Below are 22,581 nucleotides of genomic sequence, written 5' to 3'. Positions count from 1 at the left end.
ATCCTTTGTCAGTTGCTTTATTTGCAAATATTTTCTCCCATTCTGAGGGTGGTCTTTTTGTCTTGTTTATGGTTTCATTTGCTGTGGAAAAGCTTTTAAGTTTCATTAGGTCCCATTTGTTTATTTTTGTTTTTATTTCCATTACTCTAGGAGGTGGGTCAAAAAAGATCTTGCTGTGATTTATGTCATAGAGTGTTCTGCCTATGTTTCCCTCTAAGAGTTTTATAGTATCTTTCCTTACATTTAGGTCTTTAAGACATTTTGAGCTTATTTTTGTGTATGGTGTTAGGGAGTGTTCTAATTTCATTCTTTTACATGTAGCTGTCCAGTTTTCCCAGCACCACTTATTGAAGGGGGTGTCTTTTCTCCATTGTATATTCTTGCCTCCTTTATCAAACATAAGGTGACCATATGTGCATGGGTTTATCTCTGGTCTTTCTATTCTGTTCTATTGATCTATATTTCTGTTTTTGTGTCAGTACTATACTGTTTTGATTACACTAGCTTTGTAGTATAGTCTGAAGTCAAGAAACCTGATTCCTCCAGGTCCGTTTTTCTTTCTCAAGAATGTTTTGGCTATTTGTGGTCTTTTGTGTTTCCATAAAAATTGTGAAATTTTTTGTTCTAGTTCTGTGAAAAATGCCATTGGTAGTTTGATAGGTTTGGGATTGGATCTGTAGATTGCTTCGGGTAGTTTAGTCATTTTCACAATGTTGATTCTTCCAATGCAAGAACATGGCATACCTGTACATCTATTTGTATCATCTTTAATTAATTTCATCAATGTCTTATAGTTTTTGGCATACAGGTCTTTTGTCTCCCTAGGTAGCTTTATTCCGAGGTATTTTATTCTTTTAGTTGCAATGGTAAATGGGAGTGTTTTCTTCATTTCACTTTCAGATTATTCATCATGAGTTTATAAGAATGCAAGAGATTTCTGTGCATTGATTTTGTATTCTGCTACTTTACCAAATTCATTGATTAGCTGTAGTAGTTTTCTGTTGGCAGTTTTAGGATTCTCTATATATAGTATCATGTCATCTGCAAACACTGACAGCTTTATTTCTTCTTTGCCAATTTGGATTCCTTTTATTTCTTTTTTTTTCTGATTACTCTGGCTAAAACTTCCAAAACTATGTTGAATAATACTGGTGAGAGTGGACAACCTTGCGTTCTTCCTGATTTTGGAGAAAATGGTTTCAGTTTTCCACCATTGCGAATGATGTTGGCTCTGGGTTTGTCATATATGGCCTTTATCATGTTGAGGAAAGTTCCCTCTATGCCTACTTTCTGGAGGATTTTTATCATAAATGGGTGTTGAATTTTGTTGAAAGCTTTCTCTGCATCTATTGAGATGATCATATGGTTTTTCTCCTTCAATTTGTTAATATGGTGTATCACATTGATTGAGTTGCATATATTGAAGAATCTTTCCATTCCTGGGATAAACCCCACTTGATCATGGTATATGATCCTTTTAATGTGCTGTTGGATTCTGTTTGCTAGTATTCTGTTGAGGATTTTTGCATCTATGTTCATCAGTGATATTGGCCTGTAGTTTTCTTTCTTTGTGACACCATTGTCTGGTTTTGGTATCAGGCTGATTGTAGCTTCATAGAATGTGTTTGAGGGTGTTCCTCCTTCTGCTGTATTTTGGAAGAGTTTGAGAAGTCTAGGTGTTAGCTCTTTTCTAAATGTTTGACAGAATTTGCCAATGAAGCCATCTGGTCCTGGGCTTTTGTTTGTTGGAAGATTTTAAATCATACTCTCAATTTCAGTGCTTCTGATTGCTCTGTTTATGTCTTCTATTTCTTCCTGGTTCAGTCTCGGAATGTTGTGCTTTTCTAAAAATTGGTCCATAACTTCCATTTTATTTGCACATAATTGCTTGCAGTAATCTCTCATGATCCTTTGTATTTCTGCAGTGTCAGTTGTTTCTTCTTTTTTCATTTCTAATCCGGTTGATTTGAGTCTTCTCCCTTTTTTTTTTTTTTTTGATGAGTCTGGCTAATGTTTTATCATTTTTTTTTATCTACTCAAAGGACCAGCTTTTAGTTTTATTGATGTTGGCTATTGTTTCCTTAATTTTTTTTCATTTATTTCTGACCTGAGCTTCATGATTTCTTTCCTTCTGCTAACTTTAGGGTTTTTTTTTTTTCTTTCTTTAATTGCTTTAGGTTTAAGGTTAGCTTGGTTACTTGAGATGTTTCTTGTTTCTTGAGATAGGATTACATTGCTATAAACTTCTCTCTTAGTACAGCTTTTGCTGCATCCCATAGGCTTTGGGTCATGGTGTTTTCTTTGTCATTTGTTTCTAAATATTTTTTGATTTCCTCTTTGATTTCTTCAGTGATCTCTTGGTTATTTAGTAGTGTATTGTGTAGCCTCCATGTGTTTGTATTTTTTTACAGATTTTTTCCTGTAACTGATATATAGTCTCATAGTGTTGTGGCCAGAATAGATACTTGATATGATTTCAATTTTCTTATATTTACCAAGGCTTAATTTGTGACCCAAGATATGATCTATCTTGGAGAATATTCCATGAGCACTTGAAAAGAAAGTGTTATCTGTTGATTTGGGATGGAATGTCCTATAAATATCAATTAAGTCCATCTTGTTTAATGTGTCATTTAAAGCTTGTGTTTCCTTACTTATTTTCATTTTAGATGATCTGTCCATTGGTGAGGGTAAGGTGTTAATGTCCCCTACTATGTTTATGTTAGTGTTGATTTCCCCTTTTACGTGTTAACATTAGCCTTATGTATTGAGGTGCTCCTATGTTGGGTGCAAAAATATTTACAATTATTATATCTTCTTCTTGGATTGATCCCTTGATCATTATGTAGTATCCTTCTTTGTGTCTTGTAATAGTCTTTATTTTAACGTCTTTTTTGCCTGATATGAGAATTGCTACTGCAGCTTTCTTTTGATTTCCATTTGCATGGAATATCCTTTTCCATCCCCTCACTTTCAGTCTGTATATGTCCCTAGGTCTGAAGTGTGTCTTTTGTAGACAGCATATATACAGGTCTTGTTTCTGTAACCATTCAGACAGTCTACGTCTTTTGGTTGGAGCATTCAATCCATTTACTTTAAAGGTAGTTATCGATATGTATGTTCCTATTTTCATTTTCTTAATTGTTTTGGGTTTGTTATTGTAGATCTTTTCCTTCTCTTGTGTTTCCTGTCTAGAGAAGTTCCTTTAGCATTTGTTGTAAACTGGTTTGGTGATGCTGGATGCTCTTAGCTTTTGCTTTTCTGTAAAGGTTTTCATTTCTCCGTCGAATCTGAATGAGATCCTTGCTGGGTAGAGTATAGTTGGTTGTAAGTTTTTCCCTATCAATACTTTAAATATGTCCTGCCACTCCCTTCTGGCTTGCAAAATTTCTGCTGAAAGTTCAGGTGTTAACCTTATGGGGGTTCCTTTTTCTGTTTGTTTTTTCCCTTGCTACTTTTAATATTTTTTTCTTTGTATTTAATTTTTGGTAGTTTGATTAATATGTGTCTTGGCATGTTTCTCCTTGGATTTATCCTGTATGGGACTCTCTGTGCTTACTGGACTTGATTGACTATTTCCTTTCCCATGTTAGGGAATTTTTAAACTCTAATCTCTTCAAATATTTTCTCAGATGGTTTCTTTTTCTCTTCTCTTCTGGAACCCCTATAATTCGAATGTTGGTGCATGTAGTGTTTTCCCAGAAGTCTTTGAAACTGTCCTCAATTCTTTTTTCTTTATTCTGCTCTGTAGTAGTTATTTCCTTATCTTCCAGGTCACTTATCCATTCTTCTGCCTCAGTTATTATGCTATTGATTCCTTCTAGAGAATTTTTAATTTCATTTACTGTGTTTTTCATTATTGTTTGTTTGCTCTTTAGTTCTTCTAGGTTCTTGTTAAATGTTTCTTTTATTTTCTCCATTCTGTTTCCAAGATTTTGGATCATCTTTCCTTTGAATTATTTTTCAGGTAGACTACCTATTTCCTTTTCATTTGTTTGGTCTGGTGGGTTTTTACCTTGCTCCTTTATCTGCAGTGTGTTTCTCTGTCTTCACATTTTGCTTAACTTACTGTGCTTTTTTCAGACTGCAGGTTCATATTTCCCATAGTTTTTGGTGTCTGCCCGCAGTGACTAAAGTTGGTTCAGTGGGTTGTGTAGGCCTCCTGGTGGAGGAGACTTGTCCCTGTGTTCTGGTGTTTGGGGCTGGATCTTGTTTTTCTGTTGAGCAGGACTGTGTCCAGTGTTATGTTTTGGGGTGTATGACCTTATTATGATTTTAGGCAGCCTCTCTGCTAATGGGTAGTGTTGTGTTCCTGTCTTGCTAGTTGTTTGGCATAGGGTGTCCAGCACTGTAACTTGCTAGTCATTAAGTGGAGCTGGGTCTTTTAGCATTGAGATGGAGATCTCTGGGAGAGCTTTCACCGTTTTATATTATGTGGAGCCAGGAGGTCTCTGGTGGAGCACTGTCCTGCCCTCGGCTCTCCCACCTGAGAGGCACAGGCCTGACACCCAGCCGGAGCACCAAGACCCTGTCAGCCACACGGCTCAGAAGAAAAGGGAGAAAAAAATAAATAAAATAAAAAAGTTATTAATATAAAAAATAAAAAAAATTAATAAGAAAGAAAGAAGGATGGGAGCAACCAAACCAAAAAAATCCAACAATGATAACAAGCTCTAACAACTATACTGAAAAAAAAAAAAAGGACAGACAGAACCCTAGGACACATCGTAAAAGCAAAGCTATACAGACAAAATCACACAAAGAAGCATGCACATTCAGAAAAAGAGAACAAGGAAAACATATATATATATATATATATATATATCTTTTTTTTAAAAAAAGGAAGAGAGCAACCAACTCAATAAATAAGTCTACCAATGATAATAAACTCTAAATACTAAACTAAGGTAAATATAAAACCAGAAATGAGTTAGATGCAGAAAGCAAACCCCAAGTCTACAGTTGCTCCCAAATTCTAGTGCCTCAATTTTGGGATGATTCATTGTGTATTCAGGTATTCCAGAGATGCAGGGTACATCAAGTTGATTGTGGAGATTTAATCTGCTGCTCCTGAGGCTTCTGGGAGAAATTTCACTTTCTCTTCTTTGTTAGCACATCTCCTGGGGTTCAGCTTTGGATTTGTTCCCTCCTTTATGTGTAGGTCGCTTCAGGGTATCTGTTCTTTGCTCAGACAGGACGGGGTTAAAGTAGCTGTTGATTAGGGAACTCTGGCTCACTCAGGCTGGGGGGAGAGTACCGAATGAGGGGCGAGTCTGCAGCAGCAGAGTCCAGTGTGACATTGCAACAGCCAGAGACGCGTTGTACGTTCTCCCAGGGAAGTTGTCCCTGGATCACGGGACCCTGGCAGTGGTGGGCTTCACTGGCTCCCAGGAGGGGAGGTGTGAATAGTGACCTGTGCTTGCACACAGGCTTCTTGGTGGTTTCAGCAGCAGCCTTAGCATTTCTTGCCCATCTCTGGTGTCCACGCTGATAGCCACAGCTTGCTCCTCTCTCTGAAGCTCATTTAGGCGGTGGTCTGAATTCCCTCTCCTCACACACGGAACAATGGTCTCTTGCCTCTTAGGCAGTTCCACATTTTTTCCCGGATTCCCACTGGGCCAGCTGTGGCGCACTAGCCCCCTTCAGGCTGTGTTCATGCAGCCACCTCCAGTCCTCTCCCTGGGATCTGAACTCTGAAGCCTAAGCCTCAGCTCTCAGCCCCCACCTGCCCTGGCGGGTGAGGAGCAGACAAGCCTCTCGGGCTGGTGAGTTCTTGTCAGCACCGATCCTCTGTTCAGAAATCTCTCTGCTTTTCCCTCTGCACCTTTATTGCTGCACTCTCCTCCATGGCTCTGAAGCCTCCCCTGCTGCCTACCCCCTGTCTCCACCAGTGAAGGGGCTTCCTAGTGTGTGGAAACTTTCCCCCCTTCACAGCTCCCTCCCAGAGGTGTGGGTCCTTTCCCTATTCTTTCGTCTCTGTTTTTTCTTTTGCCTTACCCAGGTACGTGGGTGGTTTCTTGCCTTTTGGGAAGTATGAGGTCTTCTGCCAGCATTCAGTAGGTGTTCTGTAGGAGTTGTTCCACATGTAGATTTTATTTCTGATGTATTTGTGGAGAGGAGGAAGGTGATCTCCACGTCTTACTCCTCTGCCATCTTGAATGTCTCTCCATATATTCTTTTAAAGTCTCTTTGCAAAGGTCATATTTTAGTTAATCTTGGGGCAAGTTACTTCAGTGTTTTCTTGCTGTTATCTGTTCTCCATGCCTGCTCAATCCAGCATAACTGAGTAAAGGCACACAACAGCATTCCAAAGCTCAAAAACATATTACTTGTTTTAATATTAAGAATTATTGGTGGGTTACGTTGATGACACAGTAAATGTAAAGCTTATGATGCTAGATGAGACCTCGATGACTGATTAAGAACTTCTAGATGGGTAGAAGATGACATTTTATAACAGCTTACTAAGGTCTTCAGATTTAACTAGAGCTTGATGTCATTAGGATGCTACAAGCTGATAGTCTTTATTTTCGGCTTAGTCAAGCACATTTTATTATGTATCAATTATATAGAAATATTTCATTATATTTCTTTAAGTTTATCTTGGCTGCACATGGGATTTCTATACAGACCCATATAAAATCTATATTTGAATTATCTTTCGGTATATTAAGCCACACAGTTGAGTTGATTTTTTAGGTCTTTTTGATTTCATACATTCACTTTATAATCATGACAGATAAGAATTTCTTGGAGGATTTCCTGAAGGACTTTGACAGTATCCTTTGATGTTACCAGCTAAAAATCGACCTCATGGAAAATTAATTTTCTACCATTGTGTTCACAGGTGGAGGCTTCACCTTTGAATTCAAGGACTTCAACAAATATGCCTAATACTCATTAAAAAACTATATCGTTTGTATGTCTCAATCAATATAGTTTAGTCATCTTTATTTTTATCTTCAAATGTCTTTTGGAAACTCCTAAAATCTTTTGAAATCTCAAGTCTAATATTTACTTGAAGAAAACACTCACATCCTACAATCTGTATTCCTTTATTATACCTTAAAGCCACAGTTATAAGCACAGTAATAAATATAAATATGTTTCACAGGAAGTAGAATTACTGAATGTAGAAGTTGCAAATATGAATTTGGACTAATTTTTCACTTCTACTATTGTCCTTAGGTTAGTCTATTATTATCACAGATTTGTATGATAAACTCTAAATTTAATTTTAGATTGTGAACAGCTTCATAAGTATGTCCATTCTCTCCAACAGTTTAACCTGCAGCAAAATCAATGGTAATGCAAATAATGATGCCACCATTCATTAATGAAAAACAGCTGGCATATTCTGGCTAAAAGAACCTATGAATTCATTTGAGTATGGCATATTCAGTGTATTTCATGTTAGCTTTAGATATATCCACAATCCCTTTTCAGCAGTTCATAAATAAATATATCTGCTTTTGTTCCTATCAAATATAACTAAAGCACAGAAACCAGTAGAAGCAATATTTGGACGAGACATTTAACATGGATTATGTTAGGATAGATGAAGTAGAAAATATTATAATTGTCCTCAGAATATGCTACTTTTTTTCTGAAATACTATTTAATTCATTTATTCTTTAATTAAAAATTAATGTTTCTCTGTTAATTTTTTTCTTTATAACTGCTGCCAATTTTCTACTAACAAGTGAAGTGATTAATAATTCCTAACACTTAAAAAAAGAGAACACTAACCATATAAAATGGAAAAATAACCAGATCAAGTGCATTAACTGACTTAACTTTTTAAAAAAGGGGTCAATTCAAATAGTGACTGGTTAATTTAGTCAGCAGTTGACCTAGTTTGTGTTGCTAGTGACAGCACATATTGAGTTTTAGTGTTGTGCAAATTACTATTTTTCCAAATGCTCTTTTTTCCCCCTACTTAACTCCATATGTATAATCTAGCTTCTGGTTTAGTCTTAAAAATATCATAACTGAAGTTAAGGATCATTTTGCACTGTTTAGACTGTGTGGTAGATTGTTGCAGTAATGGTCCCAAAGTTTTTCATGCCTTTCTGGATTCATACCCTTGGGGAGCCCCCTCCCATATTCATTGTGACTCACGAAGTGAATTGCATTGGTCAATGAGACCTTAGCAAACATGGAACAAACAGGTGACTGCTATGTGTGTGTGCATTGGAGATTGCTAATTTGGAGCCTTGTTACAACCACACAGCATGGCCTAGGCGAGCCTGCTGAAGGATGAGAGACCTCTTAGAGCAGAGACAACCATCCTAGCTGCCACCTTCCCAAACAGCTTCTAGTTGACCTGACAGCTGACTGCAAACTCATTAAGGAGCCCAGCTGAGACCAGCAGAAAAAAACACGTCCACTCAAATTACTGATCCATAGAATTGGATCATACATGTTGTAGAATTGGTTTTGCAGCAAAATCTAACTAAAACAAAATTAGAATAATAATTGAATGAGATTTTTTGGGTCCTGGGATGAGGGCTGCAAGTTAGAGAAATATAAAAAAATTGTGGCCAGAGGACAGATGGAGGTAAATTGCAAAAATGGCCTCAGTACTTTGCGGATCCCCCCCCCCCCCGCCACAGGGAATTACCGCCCGCTTTTAATCTGGTATGGCCTTATGACTTGTTTTCACCAATAGAATGTGACAGAAGTTATACTGAGCAAGGTCTGAGACTAAGCCTAAGTGATCATGATGTTTCTGCTATCGGATCTTGTAACCCTGAGGTTTCCATATGAATAAGCCTGGGCTAGCCTGGTGGATGATGAGAAACACATGGCACAGTTGACCCTGTAGTCCCAGACAACAGCCAGCTGATCCCCCACATTAGTGCCTTGAAGTTGGCTGGCAGCTGACTACAGATGCATGAACTCCAGCTTAGTCCAGCCTGAGTTGCCAACCCATAGAGTCATGAGCTAAATAAATGATGCTTTGAAACTACTAAGTTTTGGGGTGGTTTGTTTTGCAGCAAAAACTAACTTATACAGATTGTTTAGTGGTCACCTCTATACATTCAGAATAACTACTCCTTAATTATTTTTTCTTTTATTAATTTTTGTTGGAATATAGTCGCTTTACAATGTTGTGTAAACTACTACTTAATTCTTTACCTATAATTATTCACAGGAACAAAAGGAGATGTGCAAAAAGTATTCATTGATATTTAAACTGTGAAATTTTCTTCTAAGATATTTATATCTCAACATCTAATATATATATATATATATATATATATATATATATATATATATATATATCAACAGACCAATGGATTATTCCAGTCAGAATTTTGATATAAGATTAAACATGGTTAGAAACAGCAATGTGGGAAAAACCAAAAAATACTTAGCTAAGAAAAATGATCCTTAATTTACTCTGCCTTCTTATTCCTTTTTTTTTTTTTTTTTCTGCGGTACGCGGGCCTCTCACTGTTGTGACCTCTCCCGTTGCGGAGCACAGGTTCCGGACGCACAGGCTCAGCGGCCATGGCTCACGGGCCCAGCCGCTCCGCGGCATGTGGGATCTTCCCAGACCAGGGCACGAACCCGTGTCCCCTGCATCGACAGGCGGACTCTCAACCACTGCACCACCAGCGAAGCCCTGCCTTATTATTCTTAAAGACACATGGAAACGTTCTTATTGAAATGCTTGCATCTCTCACACTAGCTAGTTATTTTAAACACCAGAGATATTGCAGTAGCCTGTTCAGAGTCATTACTGATGTGATAGAACAGTGAACAAAGCATGTCACTTCTAGTATTCCTTACTACTTAAGTGATGGATAATGGCAATTAGACTGCAGGTTTCAGAAATGCTTTTAGGAAATACTACCACTATATTTAATAAGTACTTTAAAATAAACTTTGTCAATATGCTATATTTGTGGGACTCTCAGCAATTAAAAAGGATAAAATGTAGTATTTTATAGTTTGGGTTAGGCTTCTTGATATGAAATCCTTGAACTGTTTAGTACAGTGTTGTATCTTCACAATTAATGTGTTCTAAATTATTTTAGCTAATTTTGCTTCAAAATGGTTAATTCTTTTGGTTTTATATATGGGTAAGGTGTATAATGAAAAATGGTTTGATTTTAGGGTGATTTAAAAATAATCAGAAAGGTTATTACCTTACCTTGTACTAGTTGATTGAATATCCTTCAGTAGTAAACTTAGTTGAATTCAATTGAACATTAATTCTCAAGAACTAGTTTTTCTGCCAATGACATACTTGGTTAACAATTCACATTTCTCCTCCAGAGTTTTTCTCTCAACAGCATAATGTCTCAGTACTATAACATTTATCACATTCAAGAGTTTTTTGCCACTGTCTAGATTAAGATTTCTAGAAGGGAGAGATCATGCTTTACTCAGCCATACATTCCCTGCCCTGATATTGTGCTGTATATACGACAAGTAACCATTAAGCTTTTGTAAAGTGAATAAATGTATTAAAACTTTTTCTGATACTGGTATATTTCTTTTTTTATGTGGTAATTTAGCAGGTGAGCAAAGAAATGAGAAAGTAACTCTGTGTAAGAGTACAAAATTGTATTTGTTTATTTAATAATTAATTTAGCAAATACTTTATTTAGCAACTAATCTACCTGACATGATGTCAGGCACTGGCAATGGTTAGCAAAATAGGAATGATTATTTTTTTCAAAAATATATAATGTATTTAAGGAAAAAATATGGAAGAAAGCAGAAATTCTGATTTTAGCCCCTGACTTTTTAAACTATACTTTATTCTTACAGCTGTTCCTAGCATAACAAGCAGTCTCCTGAAAAAAATCACATAGTGTTTCTCGGGGATTTATGTAAATGACGCTGAATATTGAACCTTAACACTATAATAGTTAATTTCTTTTTTATATACCACACAGAAAGCTTCAAGCAACATGTAAATTTATGTAAAACACATATACTTATGCTAAGCAACAATTTAACCCTGGATTTAATTTGAAGACATATAGCAGCTTTACTTTTGCAAGAATATGTAACATGATATAATAGGAACCAAGAATAATCATGACCATTTATGTCACTTTCATAGGTGACATGGGAAGCTTTCTTTAAAATAGAATCACTACATTACTATATTAGATGAGGTTTGCTATAACTGTAAGATCACCACTGTTATTGGAATTTGGTAGACTTTTGACTTTCATATTTTCCTCATCCTTAGTCTCTACCTGGAGTGTCTTTCCCCCTTCTACGTTCTCTCCCTGCTTTGCCTGCAATACTCTTTTTCTCCTTAAAGAATAGGCTTAGGTGTTATTTGGTTTAGGAAGTCTGCTCTTCTTCCACAGTTTGGATGGTGTGTAACTTGGACCAAGTTCCCTGAACATATTTCTTTCAGTGCTCTTGCCACATATTGATTTATATGCCTGTTCCTCTGTAAGACTCCAAGCTCCCCAAAGATGGTGCTCTATCTCAGTTGTAGTCATATACCTCCCATAGAATGTTTGCTACTGATTGCTACAGAATCCTCAGTTCCTGGACAGGTGCCTAGCATATAGCCATTCAGTAAATCTTGATGGAACTGAGATAAACTCAGATTTCACCTATTGTACACTGATAAATACTCTATAAAGCCATCAATTATTCCTTAAAGATAATGATGTCATGCTTTCCAAATTCTCTAAGTTGATCTTTTCTACTTCCCTTATATAAGGGATATCAAATGAAGAAAGGAGTGAATGATAATAGCCCAATGGTTATTTCTAAAATTTCCTCCTTCTCCTTTTTTAAGATAGGAAACATCTTTGAGAGGCAACCTATTGATTATTAACTCTAGACTCCTAAATTTCACTTTTATGTTGTAATATGATAAAAATAGTCCATGAGAGAAACTGCAGGATTTTGAAAAGCTACAAGCTAAACATATCATAACACTTAGGCACCCTTTAGAACTTAATACAAAACAGACGCAGAAAGAGAAATTGTTAAATAAAGGTAGAATTTCAAAGATGTCTTGAAAATAATGGCCTCTCAAAAACCCAGCTCTTTGAAAATTACTTTGAGAAATAATAACAGGAGTCAGTCTAAAACACAATACTTACATATCAATAGTATTTCAAAATGTAACACTGAACTATGTTTGCTTATAAAAATCCTAAACCTTATGTGGTATTAGGGAATAAGGACAGCCTTTTATTTACCAAGCCTTTCAGAAACTAAAAAGAATAATCTTTTATTATATATTATTCCATCAAGGTAAAAATTCTAGTATTGAGGACCTTATTATACTATGCATTTCATCACTCTGCAGGTTAAATTTTATCCCCTGGATACATAGATCTACATAGGACATTCTTTTTAAAATAACAAAAAAATCTATAAAACATATCAGCATTACTTCAACAAGATAACTAGAACCACTGTATATTTCTCTTTTATTAAGAACTCCTGGGATTATTATTTCCAGAGAAAACAATTACTTTTAGCACAATATCAAAAATATTGAAATGTCCATGTGAAGCAAAATGAATAAAACTATTGATTACTGTCATTTTCTATAATTATAATGGAAGCTAGAAACTTTTCTTGGTTAACAAAAAAGTAAAAAATGCTATTTAGATATTATAGTCAACAATTTGTTTCTAAGCGGCCTACTCTAAATGGTTCATTTTTAGTTCATATATTCTTACATTCACTGATTCCTTTAGCAAATTCACAAATGTTGATTTAGTCTTAAATGTGCACAGTTACTGTGTAAGTTCAAAAAGTAAATATGTTCCTAACTTCCAGAAATGTAAAGGCTAGAATGAAAGAATCAAGTGACATTTACAGTAGATTTTGATACTTGCTCTGGTGGAGGGATTGAATAGTTATAATGGAAGGACTGAGAGCACTGGGGGTGAGGAAGAGGGAAGAATCTGAACTCCTACTGGATATCTGACTTGAAAACTGGATTTTGGTGGCCAAAAACTCACATGAAACCAGCCATTCTGTAAGTAACATACTTAGTAAGAACAGATATGATTTAAAGTGTCTCAAATGTGGAATTTATGCTCTACTCTTTTTGCCTGATCAACAGTAAAAGAAATGTAACATATTGCATCTCATTTTCATTTTGAGAGAATTTTCAAAAGACTAAAAAAGGAAGGTGATAAAAAAAAGGGGTTCACACACTATAAAATGAAACAATTACAGCAGCCAGAAGAGTGAGCGTTAATTAATCAGAAAACACACCCACAGAACATCTGAAGAGGCAAGTGTAATAGGATATTTTAAGATGTTTTTCAATTCGTTCTCAGTAAATTTTATGGCAGGATTTTTTAAAACAATGTGTGATTTGATCTTACAGAACATACAATTTTATTGTTTTAATAGTGATCAAGTAACTAAGGTAAAAATAAGCTGAGTTGTCCAACTAAAGAGGTGAGATTGCAGAGAAGAAACACAATCTCTTTCTGTCTTCAATTTTCAAAATGCCACTGTGAAGAATTACACCTAGTTTTAGTTCTTCATATCTTTACTCATCAAATCAGATTTGGAATATCATTCATGGCAATGAAGTTTTCAGCTCAAAGAAGCTTAAATGGTAATAGTGGCTGTGCTATAAATGTGCCTGTGGTGCTCAGAACCTTCACCCTGAGGCCTTTCACCCCTCTTCCTTCCTGGGTCTCAGTTTCTTCATTTATATATAATTTGCCTAACTCACAATGTTGTGGGAATCAAAAGAAATAAAACATATGAGAGAGGAAGGGCAAAAGTTCTCTTCATTATGTAAAATTCTATTTATATATTTTAGCCTAGGTCTTAATCAGCTAATAAAACTGTTTCAAGTTTATTCTGAAATGATTAACTAAACATTGAAGAGCCTGATTGGTAGGGTTGCCTTTAAAAATATATATAAGAGAAACATATTTTTGGCAAATGGACAGAATATTGCTCATAATAGTAAAGTTTACAAATGTTAGAAAAAAGAACTTGTATAGTATAAATGTAACCATATAATCATAAACTTTATAGGAGTAACTTTAGATGAATATACGAAAATCTTAGCAATGAGAATAATTGACCCAAAAATTCTAAAACAGATGAAGGATATTTATCTGTGTTATTCACAAGATGATATAATTTAACATTAAACTGATTGAGAAAGAAGGGAATTTACAATGTTATCTCCCCAAATAGTTGTAGATATGCTCTAGGTTTGTTACTATATGTTGGGAGATAGTGTGGTATTGGAGTTCAGAATTCATTTGAATAATAACTCTTCCATACAACAATTGTTTAAATTTGAAAAAGTTGTTTATTTATTCACAAATTCTTTCTGAATTTGTGTCTTTTTTTGTCAAAAACAAAACCCCAAACGAAAACAAAACCAATCCCTATATCATAGGATATTTGTGGGAAGTAAAAGAAATGATGCTTGAAAACTTTAGCCTGTTTCCAGCTACTTAGTAGGCATTCAGTGGATGAGAACTATTATCATTGCTTTTTATTATTACTCATACCTGCTTCAAGTGCTTTCTCGGTGTTGACATTTGCCATCATGGCTGTCTTAGGTCAAGGTTTCAGAGAAACCGACTCTGAGATGAAGACTTCACTGGGGCATGCCATTGGCATCAGCGTTTATGTGGAACATGAAGAAAGCAGAATTGAGCAGAGGGGGAGTTTAACTGTGATGCAGTCATGACAAAAAGCCTCAGTTTATCCCACAGGGAGCTCTGTAGCTGAGAGACCCTTCAGAGCTGTCCTGCTTTAAAGCAAGAGACTCGACCTTTTTAACCATCCCTATGCATTCATCACCCTTACCCTTGGTTATGGGCTGGAGGGTGGGGCATAACTTGGGCCAGATAACACTCTTTGGCTAAGAGTCATTCCCAGACAGTGACTCAGGTTAGAGCCATCAGCTGCCAATACTTTCTATGGCTTAGGGAAAGAGTGCCTCAGTCTTGAAAGGGGAATCTGGGCAACACTCCATAACATCTATTACAATGGCCTCTGGTATCCTCAGGTAAATTGACACGATTAGTTATCCTTCCTAAGATGACTCATTTTAACAGGCCCATGAATCAATGTGAATGATGAATGGGAGAGGAGTACAAGAAAACAAGAAGGAGAGAGGTATTTTTAAAAATTACCAAGATTTGAATAGTGGCCTCTTAAGAAAGAAATAAAAGCAAACAAGGATTATGTACAAAATTAGAATATTGAGAAAAGATGAGTATTAGGCTCTGAAGATAATTTAGGAACTCATTTCAGTAACTTGAACATTTGATACTTTATTTACTAATTCATTTATTCATTCTAAACTGTTTAGTACATATATAATTTATAAAGATTTTGCTGTCTCATAAAAATAAGTCTCTGTCAGATTGGGATGGGGAAGGAGGTATGGAGTCAAACTCCATTGATTATTCTTCAAGGTACAATTCCAGGAAAATTAATAGAAATTTAGAGTAATAATGAATAAATACAATGGAAATTCTGAACTGAAACTCAAAATATTTGGAGGGTTATTTTGCATGAAAATTTATATTAGAAGTTTGTTACACATATTAGAAAGACTAATAAGTTTAAGCAAGTAATTCACTATTGAAAATGACTTAGAATTAGGTAAGAACTTGGTTTAATAAACATCACTGGAAAAAATCAGATAGGCTTCATGGCCAAGGTTAAAAACAATAACAATGGTTGCAAAAACTTACTGGGGCCTACAAGTAGTCACATTACCAAAGACAGAAGCACTTCATTCAGGATTAAATATTTATTTGATTGGATCTGAGTTAATATATGCATGAAATGGGAAAATAATTTTGGAGAAAAACAAAACTTCCAAAAGAGAAAATAAATATGGAGTCCTAGACATGTAACCACTTCATTTCTGGAGTTAGTGAGCTAAAAGCATATTTAATATCTGGAGTTTACAATCTAGGAAAGCAAATTCTGTTAAGAGATAAAAGAGTGTTTTCTATTTCTTACTGCCCACTTTTCCCCATCCAATAACCTGAAACATCTCACCTGACTCTGATGACAATCTCTGGGAAGTATGGTACTTTTATCCTCTCAGAGGTCACAGAACACAGGCTATTAATCTGATTTTTCTCAGAATGGCCAATACTAAAATTGCCTTTCTCTTCAAGAAGCTCTATTTTCCCTGTCTCTCTTTCAAAAGAAAAACAAACCAAAAACAAAAAGTAAACCTGCAGTTCTGCACTAAAGCACATTGCAGAGAAACTAGTAACTTTTATATTACTCATAATGCTATGTAAATGTATCATAAAGATAAAAACAGCTATCAAAAGTGGAGCCTCTAAATGAACAAAAAAGCTCTATATGGTCACCATAATACCATACCCAGAAGGTTTGTTTTGGTGGACTACCTTTAAATGAACAAAGTGAAGCTTGTGACTTAGATGGCTAAAACTGTCTTTTAATATGTGTGCCTTTGGAAGCATTACCTGATTGGACTACATCTGACAAACTACAAAAAGTCATGAGGCGCACTTCAAATTTTGCTTTGTGGGGCCAGATGCCAGTTCAAATAAAAATGGAGGTGGATAATCAATATGGTGTTACCATCAGCTGTGATTGTGATGGGGTATTGTGGTTAACAGATTACTCAGGTGAAAAGCCCAAGAGTTAAGGAAGAGTCTCTCAATAATAGGCTGCCTTCGATGTCATCTAAGGCAGTCATCTTCTATTCAGTTCCAAACTGGGCTAAAGTGAATGTCTAATTTTGCATAAAAAAGCAATGAAATAAACTATTCTGCAATATAATTTAGCAGAATTTTATGCAGTAGTTAATTAATTATGTTAGAACATGAAATAATGCAGTAGTGGGCTAAGCTGAGAAAATGCTTTTACAGTTTTTATTTTTATTGTTTATTTTTTTCTTCAACAAATATAGACAGAGTGACTGTTGTATCGACATACAAAGTGATCAAAAATAAAACAGAATATTAGCCTTTGCTTTGGGGGACCCCATAGTTTAGCTTATGTCATTAATACATAAAATGTCACAGAATCACAAGTGTTAATGGCATATTTTAGTCATGTTCATGTGACTGCATGAAACATACACACACTAAGAAGATGTGTATTCTTTTCTGCCATGGGAACTGTTACTACTTTGAGAAGAGAGTAGATGGAGGCACATTCTCTAACACAGACAAGCAGGAAGCATGGATGTGGTACACTTTCTGGAATGATCTGAAAATTCTTGGACCTTTGAGTGTAACCTCTCTTTAGCTCCCAAGCTTTGATTGGTTATTACTCTATTCTGTCCTATTAAAGTGACAATGTAATTTCTTTTGTTAAACTAGGTGAAAGACTGGGAGAAAACTGTTATAAATCTAATATATGCAATCAAAAGATTACAGCAGAGTTCTGTACAGAAACTTGGTGAATTACCAGGATTCAGAGCAAGACAAAGATCCAGGAGGCAAGAAATTGAGTGATGAGGATGGACAAGCCCTTTGCCAGACAGGGAGGGGTAGGGCTCAGAGTCCAGGAGGCCATACTACTTGGAAGTATGACTATTACTAGTGAGAAGAATGAGCCAAAGAGAACTTGTGACTTTAGTAGAACTGTTGATTTTCGGCCTTTCACACATTTTCTGATCAGTTATGAAGTGCCTCCAAGACTTACACCTGTTAATATAATGAAGATGGTGCAGCAGATGGTCTCAAAGTCCTAAGAGCTTTGTGCCTCAGTAAACCCTGGCAGTATGTCCAGTGATTTCATTTATTTTTACAACATTAACTTTTATCCATTGGGAAAGAGAATGGTACCAGTTGAGCACTTGCTGTCTTCTACTCTGACACTTCTTTTTCTTTTAAATTATTTATTTATTTATTTATGGCTGCACTGGGTCCTCGTTTCTGTGCGAGGGCCCCCTCCAGTTGTGGCAAGCGGGGGCCACTCTTCATTGTGGTGCGCAGGCCCCTCACTATTGCGGCCTCTCTTGTTGCGGAGCACAGGCTCCAGACGCACAGGCTCAGCAGTTGTGGCTCATGGGCCCAGTTGCTCCGCAGCATGTGGCATCCTCCCAGACCAGGGCTCGAACCCGTGTCCTCTGCATTGGCAGGCAGACTCTCAACCACCACGCCACCAGGGAAGCCCTACTCTGACACTTTTACTCCTTAAGAAATAGTGGTTAATTCCTAAGAAGACAAAGTAGGAACAGAAGTAACCATGATAAGAAGACTGACATAGGCTACTACTTTCAGCTAATAAAAAATCTTATGGTATTAAGGAGTTTATATTCTGGCCCCTTCACTCACCTAATACTCCACACAAATCAGGGCTATGAATCAGGCATGTTCCCTTATGATTCCTATGCTTAGTATACAGATTATCATAATTACTCCAACTTTCTAATTTTCTGACATTCAGATCTGGTTGGTAGTGGAATGGACTACGTCAGAGGAGTGAGTTCCTCATCACTAAAAGGATTACAGTGGACACTGATGATACTGATGGAGAATCCATGTACCAATCCAGGACTAGCTCAATAATCTCCAGGATCCCTTGTAACCCTGAGATACAATATCTTTTCTGATCTAAGGTTGACTTTCTCTTTTTTCTTTTCCTATCCTAATGCTACTCATCCTCTGAGGTCTACATCAGGTGGCACCTTCTTCCCAAATAATATTACTTTATATGATTGTTATGAGGAATTGATGAGCTATTGTTTGTGTGTATATATATATGTATATTATATATATATATAATATACATATATATATATAAGCTGAGTGCTTGGCATATAGCAGGTGATAAATTAATTCCTTTCCTCACTTTTCTGCACAATGATAAAAAAAATTCACATTAATCTCTTTTCTGGTCTCCAACAGTATTTGGCTCTAACAAAAACTAGTAATTTTTATGGTCATATTTTTCTTGAATTACTTTATGTTCTATGCCATCTTTACATTTACTGAAGATCAGAACCAAATCTCCCTTTTATTTTTATTTCCCACAGTTTATAGGCAAGGGCTGAACACATAATGGTCAATGAATGTGGAGAGGGTGAGCTTTACAAAGGAGAATCAACATAACGTAGTTTAAAAATCACAGTGTATTTAATATTTTTACCCCAATTTAGAATTCATGTGGCCTGGAAAAGTCTTATGCTTCTGTTTCCTCATTTAAAAATGGACTCAAACATCCCTACTCTGCTTTCCTGAGTGTATTGTTATAACCAGAGGATTGAGTGAATATGAAGGACCATGAAATAGTGCACTTTGATTTGGTTGCCCATTTAGTTGCAATTTATCACATTTGGAGAGCTCACAATGGAAAGGGCAGTTCTTCTTTTGCCAACCTTCCTGATTACAAATATTTGGCTTTTTTCTCTGCTCCAAAAGGAACAAATTACAGGCTTCCATGATATTCAGTGTAACTGATCTTTATGCGTTGTAGGGATTAAAACTAGCTTACATCTTCAATGAATAATTAGGGATTTCAAGTCTCTGGAGAACAATGAATCACCATAGTCCTCCATTAAGACTGTGGCTTTGGAGTCACACGGCCATGTTCAGGTGCTGTTCAGACATCCTGAGAGTATTAATAGGTTCTCAAAGACCTCTGACCAACATAAAAAACTGTGTCAAAACACAATTGTGTCAAAGCACGATTGCAAATAATTATTTGATAACAGGGTGGTTATTTAAGGCTGAAGCTTATAATGGTCGATTCCTCATTGTAACCTCTGCTTAACCTGCCTGGAATGAATGTAAAGTCTGCCTCATGTTCAACCCCTGCTCCACACAGCTGTCAGAATTATCTTCTTAAAGAACAAATCTGAGTCACATGGCTCCCTGTTGCATTCCAAATAAAACCCAAATTCCATGACTCCGAAATCAGTGCCTTTAACAAGGAGGCCTCTGCTGCTCTCCTTTAAATGTATTCAACAAATAGTGACTTATTCTCTACTCTGTGTCATCACTATGCCATCAGGGCTACATGTTCCTCACTGTTCCCGAGACGTGCTCTAAACTCTCTGCCTCGTCTTTGCTTCACCTGCTGTCTCTGTCTGAAATGCAGCTTCTCCTCCTAACACCTGGCAAAATTCTACCAGTCCAGGTCCAGTTCAAATACCAAATTCTTCTGCCAGCTGTATGTAGAGTTCTCTAGTGATAGCACTGTGATAGCAGATTACTAGCCCACCCTGCTGTCTGTCTCCTTAATCTGTGCTCTCTTAGGGGTGAAAGGCCATGTATTTTAACTTGGATCCTGGACAGCACTTTGCTTGTACAATTGAATCTAAATTAAATCTTGAGAATAGCCTCACTAATTTGCCACCTTCAGTTAACTCATATCATTGCCAAAAAAGGGATTTGGGTGAATTGGATCAAATGTTTACAGACTAATTGATTGTTTGGACCCTTTGAACAGTGGCTTCAATAATGGATTCACTCCAAAAATCAGTCAAATTTCTGGGTTTGTAAAACATGCCCTAAGTCAAGAGGCAAGGGAAATAGAAGCATTTTCATTATAGATTTCAAAGCAATAGCTATTATTCTTTTAACCTGATGTGATTATATGTTTATTTATTCACTCTCTTACAGTCCAAAAGCACTCTTTTATTTAAAACATAAATATACCTTGTCTATAGGTGTTATAAAGGTTACACATAAAATTTTTCCTAGAGCTTCATCTGTAAACCAATGGCTGTGTATAAAAGATATCACTATAACAAGTTGAAAGGTGGAGAACTTCATTAAGCTATATTTTGGCACTACAAGATGGAAAGTATCAACACAATTGGTATATTTTTGCTTTTTTTTTCAGAGATTTGGTTGATTCATTTGACACTATGCAGTGTTAATATACTTGAAATATATACCCCCCTTTCTCTTCTGATTAACCCCCATTCAATCACACACTGGTGGGTTAGGGCCAGGTCAGTTAACCTAAAGAGTACTTCAGTCAAAGGCACACTCTATTCCTGCTTAAGTCCCGAATCCTGCTGGACTTTCTTACTCTGTTGGACCAGCCTATACCCCTAAGGTCTCGTCAATGGCTCTCCTTTGAAACTCAAAGCAAACCATAGATCACCCCACTAGGCTCTCTTCTGAACCCTGGCCTGCCCTCTTATTCCCAGAGTCTTCAATTGGCCTCTCAAACAGAAAGTATCCACATGACCAGAGGCCTTCCCAAATCTCACTTCCTTATAACACTTTCATCCCTCCTTCTAAAACATGTTATTTCTCAGACATATTATATTTCACAAGGTGAAAGGCAGGATGGGGATAGAATGTTTTTCTTTTTTTTCTCTGACTTTTTCAAGTCACAGAATGGGATTCTCTCCCATGTATGTCCTTGAAGCCCACGAGGACCCAATCAGTGTTTGAGGTAATTGGGGTAGAGGGAATAGACAATTTCTTCTAACTTTGCAGTTCTGAAGCTTCCAAATATTTTAAGTACAAACATATATCTATTATTTTTTTAAAATAAGCTAAAGTGATATATTCTACATAACCTTAAGCTAAATATTTTTCTCACTTCTCAATATATTAATTTGCTTTATTTTTCTATTCTGGAGTTTATTACCACTGTCTACAAACTGAGCTCAATTTATTATGGCTTGTAGCAATATAGGTTTGCATGGAGTAAGGAGTCAATTTTGTAATTCTCAAGGGCAGGAACAGCATATGTGTAAAGAGAGATACAGCAGGTATTATTGACTGCGAACCTTATGAAAAGGATTAAAGGTATTTATTTATACAAATGAATGGACCTGAAACTAAAGTGGTAACATATAAGAGACAAAAACAAGAATTCATATAATTTATCAGACCATTAATTTCTCTACTGATATTTTAAAATAAAGAGGAAGCCTGCTTCTATGAAGAAAAAACAAAATTTAGACATATTTTTTCTTTATATTTCTGATCAATCAAAATGAATGTTTACAGGTAATCCTAAGAATAAATATTTTTGATGGTATATTTTTTTGTTTTCAAATGTAATATTTTTGTGTCATATTTTTCTGGTTTTGTTTTATGACATTCATAACATAAAAGTTGTTCAAAATTTGAAGCTATGATCGACCCAAGGTAAATAAAAAAGAAAAGTCGCAAATTCGAGGAAAATGAGTTTAACACGATCTAAATATTTTGTATATGACATAACCATTGACAAAATTGATTTATTTAATGAGATGTGAATAATGCAGTTGGGTAATTTTTTCTTATTTATACAGTCTCTCATTAACTGCAAAGTAAATCAGGATGAAAAGAATAATTTAGAAGAAAATGTTTACTTTAAGTTACATTGGCAAATGCAACAAAGAAAATTCATTCTTACTATTCTGCTAATACAAATTTATCAAATTCTAGAGTAAGAAGGGGTCTTAGAAATTATCTGGTCCAACTCCCTCACTTTAGTGCTCTATGTGATTAATGCCAAGGCAAATCAAGTGACTGGCTTTTTGTTACACAGCTGATTAAAGACTGAGCTGGGTCTTGACCCAGAAAATTCCTTACTTTGGGTCTAGGACTTTTCCCACTGTATCACATTACCTTTAAAATAAAATTCAATCCAAGCCAAGTTTTATATGTTTGGGCTCATTACAGCTGTGGTCTACCA

At 36.0% G+C, this 22,581-nt stretch overlaps 1 protein-coding gene across 1 annotated transcript in view; it reads right to left on the bottom strand.

The window, feature by feature from the left end:
• The window catches only part of CNTN5 (contactin 5), a 440,969-nt gene that overhangs the window by 151,624 nt on the left and 266,764 nt on the right, over positions 1–22,581 (bottom strand). The gene's annotated exons all lie outside the window — the stretch shown is intronic.

The sequence above is a fragment of the Lagenorhynchus albirostris genome, chromosome 9, assembly GCF_949774975.1.
Source record: "Lagenorhynchus albirostris chromosome 9, mLagAlb1.1, whole genome shotgun sequence".
In the NCBI taxonomy this organism is placed as follows: Eukaryota; Metazoa; Chordata; class Mammalia; order Artiodactyla; family Delphinidae; genus Lagenorhynchus; species Lagenorhynchus albirostris.
This window is presented reverse-complemented; position numbering and strand designations above follow the sequence as displayed.